This window comes from Rhipicephalus microplus, unplaced genomic scaffold, assembly GCF_043290135.1.
Source record: "Rhipicephalus microplus isolate Deutch F79 unplaced genomic scaffold, USDA_Rmic scaffold_134, whole genome shotgun sequence".
Classification (NCBI taxonomy): Eukaryota; Metazoa; Arthropoda; class Arachnida; order Ixodida; family Ixodidae; genus Rhipicephalus; species Rhipicephalus microplus.
In genome coordinates this window covers 295001-307500 of record NW_027464706.1, presented here as the reverse complement: position 1 = coordinate 307500, position 12500 = coordinate 295001, and the positions used below count along the sequence as shown (strand labels likewise).

The following is a 12500-nucleotide window of genomic DNA, read 5'->3' as shown; positions in this document are numbered from 1 at the left end:
CCTGCGGTACACCCATTTGGATAAGAGTGCACGCAGATGCGGGCCTCGACGGCTACACATTTCCTCGGGCGGCCGCCTCCCGGCCTCCGTGGAGCGCGGGATGCACGGTCCCATCGACAAGCCTCTCCCGTTTTTACCGTGGCGTCGCGGTTCACCACGGCGGGCGGGTCGGTCTCCTCCGCATAAAAAGGGGGACCCCCGCTTTTTGTTCCACGAAATCGCACAAGCTTTTTTCGCATCCACGGTTTGCCACCGCACACCAAAATGCCGATCCGGCTGCCTACTTTAGCCAACAGGTGGAGCCAGGCGCGCCGTACTTGCGCGGCACTTCCCACGTCCACCGAAGTCGGTGCCAAGGACCACTTTCGGCGCCGGAGCCGCGTACGAGCCTACTCGAGGCGGAAGAACGAAGCCAGCAAGGGCCTGGCCGCAAGTGCGTTCAATTGTCGGGACGTCCAAGTCCCTCGTTCTTCCGTGCTTCCTCTTTCGGCAAGTCGTTGCGGCACCTTCCCAAAGCGCGCAGACCCGCTAATCGCGACGAGCGCGACGTGGCCGTGCCGCCTTTCCCTCGGCAGCAAGCAAAACGCCTGGCAACGTCGACGCTCCCCTAACCGCGATCTCGCACCGTGTTTCGTGTGGCGAATTCAAAAGCCGGCCGGCGCTGCTGCAACCATTACGGTCGGTACGCATACGCCGCGGAGGGCGGGACGGTCATCGGAGCGTGCGGTTCCTCCATCGAGTACTGCGCACCTCGGCCGTCGCATCGCCGTGCCATGACCGGCCGCGCGTCAACGCGAACCGGTGCCAGCGAGATCCCTCGCCTGCAAGAACCGACCGGCAGCCTCCGTCACCCGAGGACGCGGAGGCGCTTGCCGCGGACGGCGGGACGGTATGCACTGGTGCACAGCGGACCCGTCACATCGCCAGTTCCTTGACCGACCGCCGACGCTTGTGCCGTTCCTCTCGTACTTGGCAGTCGCCGCGCGATTGTCGGGTCTCGTTCTTGCACGCTCGAACGGTCGGGAGGGCACTCGGCTGGCGTTTCGGGAACGCGCAGCCTCGCCTTCTACCGACGTAACCACGACTCGCCGTTCGCGCTCCGCCGCTCCTGTTTACAGTACTAGGCGGTCCCGCAGCGGTCGGGTCGCGCATTTCGAGCGCTTCGAGCCACGGTGCAGTGGCGGGTCGAAAGCCGACCTATGAGTGCGTTGCGCCGTTTGTACCCGCGTCCGCCACCTGGCCGACCGTCCAAGGTCGCGGTGTTGGCGTCCGCTGGGCGCAACAATTTGTCACGGGGTGCCGCTCCACATTCAGGCAGCCCCGTGGGGAAAAGCCGACCCCGCGTCCAAACGGGGTCAGCGGCAGAAAGTGTCGGGCGCAGACGCAGCTGAGGCGCTCACCCTTCACAATCCGTTAATGATCCTTCCGCAGGTTCACCTACGGAAACCTTGTTACGACTTTTACTTCCTCTAAATGATCAAGTTTGGTCATCTTTCCAACAGACCGGCGCAACCGAAAGGCCGCGCCGGACATCGGTCCGAAGACCTCACTAAATCATTCAATCGGTAGTAGCGACGGGCGGTGTGTACAAAGGGCAGGGACGTAATCAACGCGAGCTTATGACTCGCGCTTACTGGGAATTCCTCGTTCAAGGGGAACAATTGCAAGCCCCTATCCCAATCACGAAAGAAGTTCCACGGGTTACCCAGTCTTTTCAGACAGGGATAAAGACACGCTGCTTCCTTCAGTGTAGCGCGCGTGCGGCCCCGGACATCTAAGGGCATCACAGACCTGTTATTGCTCTGTTTCGTGCGGCTAGGAGCCGCTTGTCCCTCTAAGAAGGTTGTAAGGTGCTGGGAACCCCGCACCTATTTAATAGGCTAGAGTCTCGTTCGTTATCGGAATTAACCAGACAAATCGCTCCACCAACTAAGAACGGCCATGCACCACCATCCACCGAATCAAGAAAGAGCTCTCAATCTGTCAATCCTCCCAGTGTCCGGGCCGGGTAAGTTTTCCCGTGTTGAGTCAAATTAAGCCGCAGGCTCCACTCCTGGTGGTGCCCTTCCGTCAATTCCTTTAAGTTTCAGCTTTGCAACCATACTTCCCCCGGAACCCAAATACTTTGGTTTCCCGGAAGCTGCCCGCCGAGTCATTTGAGTAACTCAGGCGGATCGCTGGTTGGCATCGTTTATGGTCAGAACTAGGGCGGTATCTGATCGCCTTCGAACCTCTGACTTTCGTTCTTGATCAATGAAAACATTCTTGGCAAATGCTTTCGCAGTAGTTCGTCTTGCGACGGTCCAAGAATTTCACCTCTAGCGCCGCAATACGAATGCCCCCGTCCGTCCCTCTTAATCATTACCTCGTATTCCAAAAACCAACAGAACAGAAACGAGGTCTTGTTCTATTATTCCATGCAAGTTTATTCAGGCGACTCGCCTGCGTTGAGCACTCTAATTTTTTCAAAGTAAAAGCACCGGCCATCTCGAGGCACACAATGAAGTGCACCAAGAAAGAACCGGCATGATGTTCAGTCCGAGCCGTCGCATCGGGTAGATGCACTACTCGTCTGGAACTGAGATCCAACTACGAGCTTTTTAACCGCAGCAGCTTTAGTATACGCTATTGGAGCTGGAATTACCGCGGCTGCTGGCACCAGACTTGCCCTCCAATTGATCCTCGTTAAAGGATTTAGAGTGTACTCATTTCAATTACGGGGCCTCAAAAGAGTCCCGTATTGTTATTTTTCGTCACTACCTCCCCGTGCCGGGAGTGGGTAATTTGCGCGCCTGCTGCCTTCCTTGGATGTGGTAGCCGTTTCTCAGGCTCCCTCTCCGGAATCGAACCCTGATTCTCCGTTACCCGTAACAACCATGGTAAGCAAGTAACCTACCATCGAAAGTTGATAAGGCAGACACTTGAAAGAAACGTCGCCGGCTCGTGGCCATGCGATCAGCACAAAGTTATCCAGAGTCACCACACAATACGGGCCGAAACCCGATCGATCTTGGTCTAATAAAAGCACCCGTTACCCAAAGGGCTCCAGGCTCACTGCATGTATTAGCTCTAGAATTGCCACAGTTATCCAAGTAGGAAGAAACGATCTAAGGAACCATAACTGATTTAATGAGCCATTCGCGGTTTCGCCTTATTTCGGCATGTACTTAGACATGCATGGCTTAATCTTTGAGACAAGCATATGATTACTGGCAGGATCAACCAGGTAATCGTTCGACTGCGCGTCCGTCCTCGCCCTCGGCGGGCCGGACGCAGTCTGTGTGCGGCGGAGGCCACCTTCAGGCGCCCCAACACGCTTATTTTGCACTCCGAGATGACGGCGTTCGAGCTCGCTACGGCACAACCTTCCCGAAAGACGAGTGGGAGCCGTGCGGCAAGAAGCACGTTCATGCTCGCTCTTTTTCGTTGCATCGACTCGGTCGCGCCGTGCGGGTTGCCCAAGCCCGCTGCACTGTCGGTGGACCGGCCGGAACTAGCAACGGAGCCGAGACTGCAAAGCCGCCAGACGACGGGTCACGCCCGCGTCTTCGGCGCTTTCGCATCTGAATCGCCCGAGGACGACACGGAACACACCTCGATATCGTGGTAAAACGGCACCGTCCGACAACCAGCCCCTAACGCATCAAGCGGATGAGGCTGCAGACGACTGCCGTGGATTCCCCTGGAGCAGACCCGAGGACACGCTTGACGAGGCCGAAGCCCGCCGCATATCAGACACCCGGTCGCTTTCGCGTACGCCGCTCACGAGAACCCCCACATAATAGCAGCGATAAGTACCCAGACCTCCTTGGGCCCTAATACGAGCGTACTCGAGAAAATTTCACCGCGGGTGTGCCCCGAAACGTGTGGCATGTTGAGCGTGCCACAAGTCTACGTCGCTCTCAAACCCGCCGAGGTCGTAGAATTTGCGACCCTACTCACGAAATTCCCACCGAGGATACGGCCGCAAACGTACCGCACCTTGGGTAGGCCACGAGTTTGTGCAACACTACGCTGACGGCACAGCACCGAGGTCGTGCGCGCACGCACGGGAAAATTCCGCCGCGGTTTCTGCCGAAAACGTGAGGCACCACGACTCTCCGCAAGTTCGCGTCGACTGCGAAAGACCGAAGTCGTGAACGACGTGTCCGCTACTCGCCGCCGACACGCTGGACACCAAACGTACAACGACTCGACGGCGTCGTAGAGGCCCACGACGCGGTTTTCCTTAACGACGTCTCGGCGTGGCACCGACAGGTTAGAACGGCCGACCAACGTTCCCTGTCCGCCGTTCGGCTCAGTCGAAGGGCTCGGCGACTTCGGCAACGCTGCGAAGCCGCACGGTGACGCACGCCATGTCTCCATTTTTTTTTTCTTTCTGCGTCTGCCGGGGTGCCCCTATAATAGCAGCGATAAGCACCCAGACCGCCGTGGGTCGCTCGCCCCGGCTGACGTGGTTTTTCGTACTCCTGCGGCGGTCGCCGTCAAGCACGTCCAAATACGCTACTTTCGTGGGCGCATTCACGCTCTTTCGCTTCGCCGGAGTGCCAGCACTCACTCTGCCAAAAACGGCGAACATCCGAGCGGCGGTTCCCACTTTTGCGTCGGCGTCGCAAACCCCGCCCCGGCAGACGAGGTTTGCCGTACTCGTGCGACGGTGGCCGGCGGGCACGTCGAAAGACGCCGATATCGTGCGCGAATTGGCGCACCTTGGCTTCACCGGAGTGCCGCCACTGACTCCTCCAAAAACGGCGAAGATCCGAGCGGCGCTTCCCACTTTCGCATCGGCGTCCCGAACTCCGCCCCGGCTGACGCGGTTTACCGTACTCGTGCGACGGTCGCCGGCGAGCACGTGGAAAGACGCCGATATCGTGCCCGAATCGGCTCCGTTCGGCTTCGCCGGAGTGCCAGCACTGGCTCGGCGAAAGACGACGAACATCCGAGCGACGGTTCTCACTATTGCGTACGCGTCGCAAACCCCGCCCCGGCAGACGCACTTTGCCGTACTCGTGCGACGGTCGCCGGCGAGCACGTAGAAAGACGCCGATATCGTGCCGGAATCGGCCCCGTTTGGCTTCGCCGGAGTGCCAGCACTCACTCGGCCACAAACGGCGAACATCCGAGCGGCGGTTCCCACTTAGCCGTCGGCGTCCCGAACTCCGCCCCGGCAGACGCGGTTGCCGAGCTCGTGCGACTAGCGACCGCGAAGCCGTCTCGCGACGCCGCTTTCGTGCGCGGCTCCCACTGCGACCTGGGTCACCCGAGGTCGACGAGCAAAAAAGAATGTCGAAAAAAAATTTTTTTTTTTTTTTGCGTCTGCCGGGGTGCCCCTATAATAGCAGCGATAAGCACCCAGACCGCCATGGGTCGCTCGCCCCGGCTGACGTGGTTTTTCGTTTTCCTGCGGTGGTCGTCGTCAAGCACGTCCAAACACGCCACTTTCGTGGGCGCATTCGCGCTCTTTCGCTTCGCCGGAGTGCCAGCACTCACTCTGCCAAAAACGGCGAACATCCGAGCGGCGGTTCCCACTTTTGCGTCGGCGTCGCAAACCCCGCCCCGGCAGACGAGGTTTGCCGTACTCGTGCGACGGTGGCCGGCGGGCACGTCGAAAGACGCCGATATCGTGCGCGAATTGGCGCACCTTGGCTTCACCGGAGTGCCGCCACTGACTCCTCCAAAAACGGCGAAGATCCGAGCGGCGCTTCCCACTTTCGCATCGGCGTCCCGAACTCCGCCCCGGCTGACGCGGTTTACCGTACTCGTGCGACGGTCGCCGGCGAGCACGTGGAAAGACGCCGATATCGTGCCCGAATCGGCTCCGTTCGGCTTCGCCGGATTGCCAGCACTGGCTCGGCGAAAGACGACGAACATCCGAGCGACGGTTCTCACTATTGCGTACGCGTCGCAAACCCCGCCCCGGCAGACGCACTTTGCCGTACTCGTGCGACGGTCGCCGGCGAGCACGTAGAAAGACGCCGATATCGTGCCGGAATCGGCCCCGTTTGGCTTCGCCGGAGTGCCAGCACTCACTCGGCCACAAACGGCGAACATCCGAGCGGCGGTTCCCACTTAGCCGTCGGCGTCCCGAACTCCGCCCCGGCAGACGCGGTTGCCGAGCTCGTGCGACTAGCGACCGCGAAGCCGTCTCGCGACGCCGCTTTCGTGCGCGGCTCCCACTGCGACCTGGGTCACCCGAGGTCGACGAGCAAAAAAGAATGTCGAAAAAAATTTTTTTTTTTTTTTTGCGTCTGCCGGGGTGCCCCTATAATAGCAGCGATAAGCACCCAGACCGCCATGGGTCGCTCGCCCCGGCTGACGTGGTTTTTCGTTTTCCTGCGGTGGTCGTCGTCAAGCACGTCCAAACACGCCACTTTCGTGGGCGCATTCGCGCTCTTTCGCTTCGCCGGAGTGCCAGCACTCACTCTGCCAAAAACGGCGAACATCCTAGTGGCGGTTCCCACTTTTGCGTCGGCGTCGCCAACCCCGCCCCGGCATACGCGGTTTGCCGTACTCGTGCGGCGGTGGCCGGCGGGCACGTCGAAAGACACCGATATCGTGCGCGAGTCGATGCTTCTTTGTCTCGCAGGAGGGCCGCCACTCACTCCTGCAAAAACGGCGAAGATCCGAGCGGCGCTTCCCACTTTTTCGTCGGCGTCGCAAACCTCGCCCCGGCAGACGCGCTTTGCCGTACTCGTGCGACGGTCGCCGGCGAGCACGTCGAAATACGCCGATATCGTGCCCGAATCGGCCCCGTTTCGCTTCGCCGGAGTGCCAGCACTCGCTCGGCCAAAGACGACGAACATCCGAGCGACGGTTCCCACTATTGCGTACGCGTCGCGAACCCCGCCCCGGCAGACGCGGTTTGCCGTACTCGTGCGGCGGTGGCCGGCGGGCACGTCGAAAGACGCCGATATCGTGCACGAATTGGCGCTCCTTGGCTTCACCGGAGTGCCAGCACTCACTCGGCCAAAAACGGCGAACATCCGAGCAGCGGTACCCACTTAGCCGTCGGCATCCCGAACTCCGCGCCGGCTGACGCGGTTGCCGAGCTCGTGCGACTAGCGACCGCGAACGCGTCTCGCGACGCCGCTTTCGTGCGCGGCTCCCATTGCGACCTGGGTTACCCGAGCTCGACCAGCAAAAAAGAAGGTCGAAAATTTTTTTTTTTTTTCTGCGTCTGCCGGGGTGCCCCTATAATAGCAGCGATAAGCACCCAGACCGCCGTGTGTCGCTCGCCCCGGCTGACGTGGTTTTTCGTACTCCTGCAGCGGTCGCCGTCACGCACGTCCAAATACGCCACTTTCGTGGGCGCATTCGCGCTCTTTCGCGTCGCCGGAGTGCCAGCACTCACTCTGCCAAAAACGGCCAACATCCGAGCGGCGGTTCCCACTTTTGCGTCGGCGTCGTAAACCCCGCCCCGGCAGACGCGGTTTGCCCTACTCGTGCGACGGTCGCCGGCGAGCGCGTCGAAAGACGCCGATATCGTGCGCTAATTGGCGCTCCTTGGCTTCTCCGGAGTGCCGCCACTCACTCCTCCAAAAACGGCGAAGATCCGAGCGGCGTTCTCCACTTTCGCATCGGCGTCCCGAACTCCGCCCGGGCTGACGCGGTTTACCGTACTCGTGCGACGGTCGCCGGCGGGCACGTCGAAAGACGCCGATATCGTGCCGTAATCGGCCCCGTTTGGCTTCGCCCGAGTGCCAGCACTCACTCGGCCAAAAACGGCGAACATCCGAGCAGCGTTTCCCACTTTCGCATCGGCGTCCCGAAGCCCGCCCCGGCAGACGCGGTTTGCCCTACTCGAGCGACGGTCGCCGGCGATCACGTCGAAAGGCGCCGAATTCGTGCACGAATCGATGCTTCTTGGTCTCGCAGGAGGGCCGCCACTCACTCCTGCAAAAACGGCGAAGATCCGAGTTGCGCTTCCCACTTTTTCGTCGGCGTCCCGAACTACGCCCCGGCTGACGCGGTTTACCGTACTCGTGCGACGGTCGCCGGCGGGCACTTCAAAATACGCCGATTTCGTGGGCGCATTCACGCTGTTTCGCTTCCCCGGAGTGCCAACACTCACTCTGCCGAAAGCGGCGATCATCCGAGCGGCGGTTCCCACTTTTGCGTCGGCTTCGCAAACGGCGCCCCGGCAGACGCGCTCGTGCGACGTACTCGTGCGACGGTCGCCGGCGAGCACGTCGAAAGACGCCGATATCGTGCTCGAATCGACCCCGTTTCGCTTCGCCGGAGTGCTGCCAGTCACGGCGCAGAAAACGGCGAACAAGTGTTTTTTTTTTTTTTTTTCCTAGAATTTGTGTTATAGAAGGCACATTTGATATCGGACGATAATTTTCAACTTTATCACGCGCACCGATTTTCGTGTAGAGGTTTGCAAGTTTATGGGAATTTCTCCACTTGGAATAATGCGATTTAGTAGTACTACGAGAACTTCATGGATGTACTCAAGGGTACGGGGCAAGTCAGTTACGTCAACACCTGCAGATTTTTTACACTTCAAACTGAAAATTGTTGGTTGTGAGTCCTCGTGTGATATTAAAGGCCGATTCGCTAACACATAGAACAAAGAAAGAAAGGAAGAAAAAACGCCCGCGCTCGCTCAAGAAACCTGGGTTCGCAACAAGTGGCAACAACAAGCAACCGAGCGAGTGCGCCAAAACCCGTGGCGGCCGAACAAACGCGAAGTCCCAACCGCGTCAGCCGGGGCGGCACGGGACAGGAAAAATCACTTCAGCCGGGGCGGCGGGGCACCGAATAAACCTCGTCACCTCGTCGCAGGATAAAAGAGGAAACAAAAAGTCTAAACAGCGTCTGCTGGAGCGAATGCGTAATAAAACAACAACAACAACAAAAAAAAAAACACCCGCGCTCAAGAAGTCTGCAATCACCACAAAAGGCGACTGTGACCGAGCAGCGTCAGCCGGGGCCGTGCGGAAACGGAAAAACCGCGACTACCGGGGCGTCGAGGCACCGAAAAATCCACTTCAGCCGCGGCGAAAAAAAAAACAAAAAGAAAGACGGAGGGGGGGGGGGGGGAACCACGTCTGCCGGGGCGAAGGAAAAAAAAAACGCGTCTGCCGGGGCGAGCCCGGGTGCGGCACCACCGGGAAAACTGTGGCAAACAGACATGGCGATCGAGTGAGTGGGCCGCCAGCCAGGCTCAGCCAAAAAGTGCAAAGTCCGAACTGCGTCAGCCGGGGCGGCAAAAACCACGTCAGCCGGGGCGGCGCAAAAAACCGCGTCTGCCGGGGCGGCACGAAACCGCGTCAGCCGGGGCGGCGCGAAAACTGCGTCAGCCGGGGCGAAAGAAAAAAAAAAAAAAAAACGCGTCTGCCGGGGCGAGCCCGGGTGCGGCACCACCGGGAAAACTGTGGCAAACAGACATGGCGATCGAGTGAGTGGGCCGCCAGCCAGGCACAGCCGAAAAGTGCAAAGTCCGAACCGTGTCAGCCGGGGCGGCAAAAAACCGCGTCAGCCGGGGCGGCGCAAAAAACCGCGTCTGCCGGGGCGGCACGAAACCGCGTCAGCCGGGGCGGCGCGAAAACTGCGTCAGCCGGGGCGAGCCCGGGTGCGGCACCACCGGGAAAACTGTGGCAAACAGACATGGCGATCGAGTGAGTGGGCCGCCAGCCAGGCTCAGCCAAAAAGTGCCAAGTCCGAACTGCGTCAGCCGGGGCGGCAAAAAACCGCGTCAGCCGGGGCGGCGCAAAAAACCGCGTCTGCCGGGGCGGCGCGAAAACCGCGTCTGCCGGGGCGGCGCGAAAACTGCGTCAGCCGGGGCGAAAGAAAAAAAAAACGCGTCTGCCGGGGCGAGCCCGGGTGCGGCACCACCGGGAAAACTGTGGCAAACAGACATGGCGATCGAGTGAGTGGGCCGCCAGCAAGGCTCAGCCAAAAAGTGCTAAGTCCGAACTGCGTCAGCTGGGGCGGCAAAAAACCGCGTCTGCCGGGGCGGCACGAAACCGCGTCAGCCGGGGCGGCGCGAAAACCGCGTCTGCCGGGGCGGCACGAAACCGCGTCAGCCGGGGCGGCGCGAAAACTGCGTCAGCCGGGGCGAGCCCGGGTGCGGCACCACCGGGAAAACTGTGGCAAACAGACATGGCGATCGAGTGAGTGGGCCGCCAGCCAGGCACAGCCGAAAAGTGCTAAGTCCGAACTGCGTCAGCCGGGGCGGCAAAAACCGCGTCAGCCGGGGCGGCGCGAAAACCGCGTCTGCCGGGGCGGCACGAAACCGCGTCAGCCGGGGCGGCGCGAAAACTGCGTCAGCCGGGGCGAGCCCGGGTGCGGCACCACCGGGAAAACTGTGGCTAACAGACATGGCGATCGAGTGAGTGGGCCACCAGCCAGGCTCAGCCAAAAAGTGCTAAGTCCGAACTGCGTCAGCCGGGGCGGCAAAAACCGCGTCAGCCGGGGCGGCGCAAAAAACCGCGTCTGCCGGGGCGGCACGAAACCGCGTCAGCCGGGGCGGCGCGAAAACTGCGTCAGCCGGGGCGAAAGAAAAAAAAAAACGCGTCTGCCGGGGCGAGCCCGGGTGCGGCACCACCGGGAAAACTGTGGCAAACAGACATGGCGATCGAGTGAGTGGGCCGCCAGCCAGGCACAGCCGAAAAGTGCCAAGTCCGAACTGCGTCAGCCGGGGCGGCAAAAAACCGCGTCAGCCGGGGCGGCGCAAAAAACCGCGTCTGCCGGGGCGGCACGAAACCGCGTCAGCCGGGGCGGCGCGAAAACTGCGTCAGCCGGGGCGAGCCCGGGTGCGGCACCACCGGGAAAACTGTGGCAAACAGACATGGCGATCGAGTGAGTGGGCCGCCAGCCAGGCTCAGCCAAAAAGTGCCAAGTCCGAACTGCGTCAGCCGGGGCGGCGCAAAAAACCGCGTCTGCCGGGGCGGCGCGAAAACCGCGTCTGCCGGGGCGGCGCGAAAACTGCGTCAGCCGGGGCGAAAGAAAAAAAAAACGCGTCTGCCGGGGCGAGCCCGGGTGCGGCACCACCGGGAAAACTGTGGCAAACAGACATGGCGATCGAGTGAGTGGGCCGCCAGCAAGGCTCAGCCAAAAAGTGCCAAGTCCGAACTGCGTCAGCCGGGGCGGCAAAAAACCGCGTCTGCCGGGGCGGCACGAAACCGCGTCAGCCGGGGCGGCGCGAAAACCGCGTCTGCCGGGGCGGCACGAAACCGCGTCAGCCGGGGCGGCGCGAAAACTGCGTCAGCCGGGGCGAGCCCGGGTGCGGCACCACCGGGAAAACTGTGGCAAACAGACATGGCGATCGAGTGAGTGGGCCGCCAGCCAGGCACAGCCGAAAAGTGCTAAGTCCGAACTGCGTCAGCCGGGGCGGCAAAAACCGCGTCAGCCGGGGCGGCGCAAAAACCGCGTCTGCCGGGGCGAATGCAAAAAAAACAAAGAAAAAAGCCCGCGCTTAATCAAAAGAAAACAAAGAAAAAAGCTTGCGCTTAATCAAAAGAAAACAAACAAAAAAAGTTCGCGCTTAAGCCTGGCGGTGGAACCACCGGGGCAAACAGACCTGGCGATCGAGTGAGTGGGCCGCCAGTCGGGGTGAGCCAAAAAGTGCAAAGTCGGAACCGCGTCAGCCGGGGCGGCGCGAAAACCGCGTCAGCCGGGGCGGCGCAAAAACTGCGTCAGCCGGGGCGGCACGGAAAAACGAAAACCGCGTCAGCCGGGGCGGCACGGAAAAACGAAAACCACGTCAGCCGGGGCGACATCAAAATGAGGAAAAAAAAAAAAACTGCCTTAGGACACCTGCGTACACTTTCATGCGTTTGGGCATATCTCTCTGTAACACGCGCGCCCCTCGTTACGCGCGGCACTCTGTTTTCTCCGACACCCATATTTCGGCGGCATGTGGCACGCGCGCCCGTCCCTACGCACGGCACACCGCAGTGCTTTCTCGATATTTTTCTTTTCCTCCAACACCGTCATCTATAGGCTTTTAGTGACCTGTTGCTCGTGGCAAAAGTTCGCTAGCTCTGACACCTCTTGCATGCGCACCGTTTTTGCGCACGGTGCTATGCCGCAAAGCACGGCAGTCGCATGCGTTTCTCTCAGGCACCTCTTTTTTGACACAACGCTGTGGTGCTTAGAAACACACCCGCCGCTTTTGCGCACAGAACTCCACCGTACAGCACGGTAGTCACGTTTGTTCCACACGAACAGCAGTGTGCATCGTGCTACGACACTTTGAAAGCTTTTTCTTCCGAGTCTCGACCGCGCTGTTCCTTTCGTACTTGGCGCGGTTTTGGGACCAGCTTTGTTTTAAACCCCTACTGCGCGCCGTTCCTTTCGTACTTGGCGCGGTTCAGGGTTTGTTTCGAGCCCTTAGCCGCGCTGTTCCCTCCGTACTTGGCGCGGTTTAGGGTCGAGCTTTGTCTCGAGCCCTCTCCGCGCCGTTCCTTCCGTACTTGGCGCGGTTTAGGGTTTGTTTCGAGCCCTTAGCCGCGCTGTTCCCTCCGTACTTGGCGCGGTTTAGGGTTTGTTTC

At 60.5% G+C, this 12500-nt stretch overlaps 1 non-coding gene across 1 annotated transcript; it reads right to left on the bottom strand.

Moving 5' to 3' along the window:
• Positions 1-1414: 1414 nt before the first annotated feature.
• LOC142790931 (small subunit ribosomal RNA) lies at positions 1415-3229 on the bottom strand. The gene has a single exon (XR_012889868.1). It is a non-coding gene; the product is annotated as a small subunit ribosomal RNA (ribosomal RNA).
• Positions 3230-12500: the final 9271 nt, after the last annotated feature.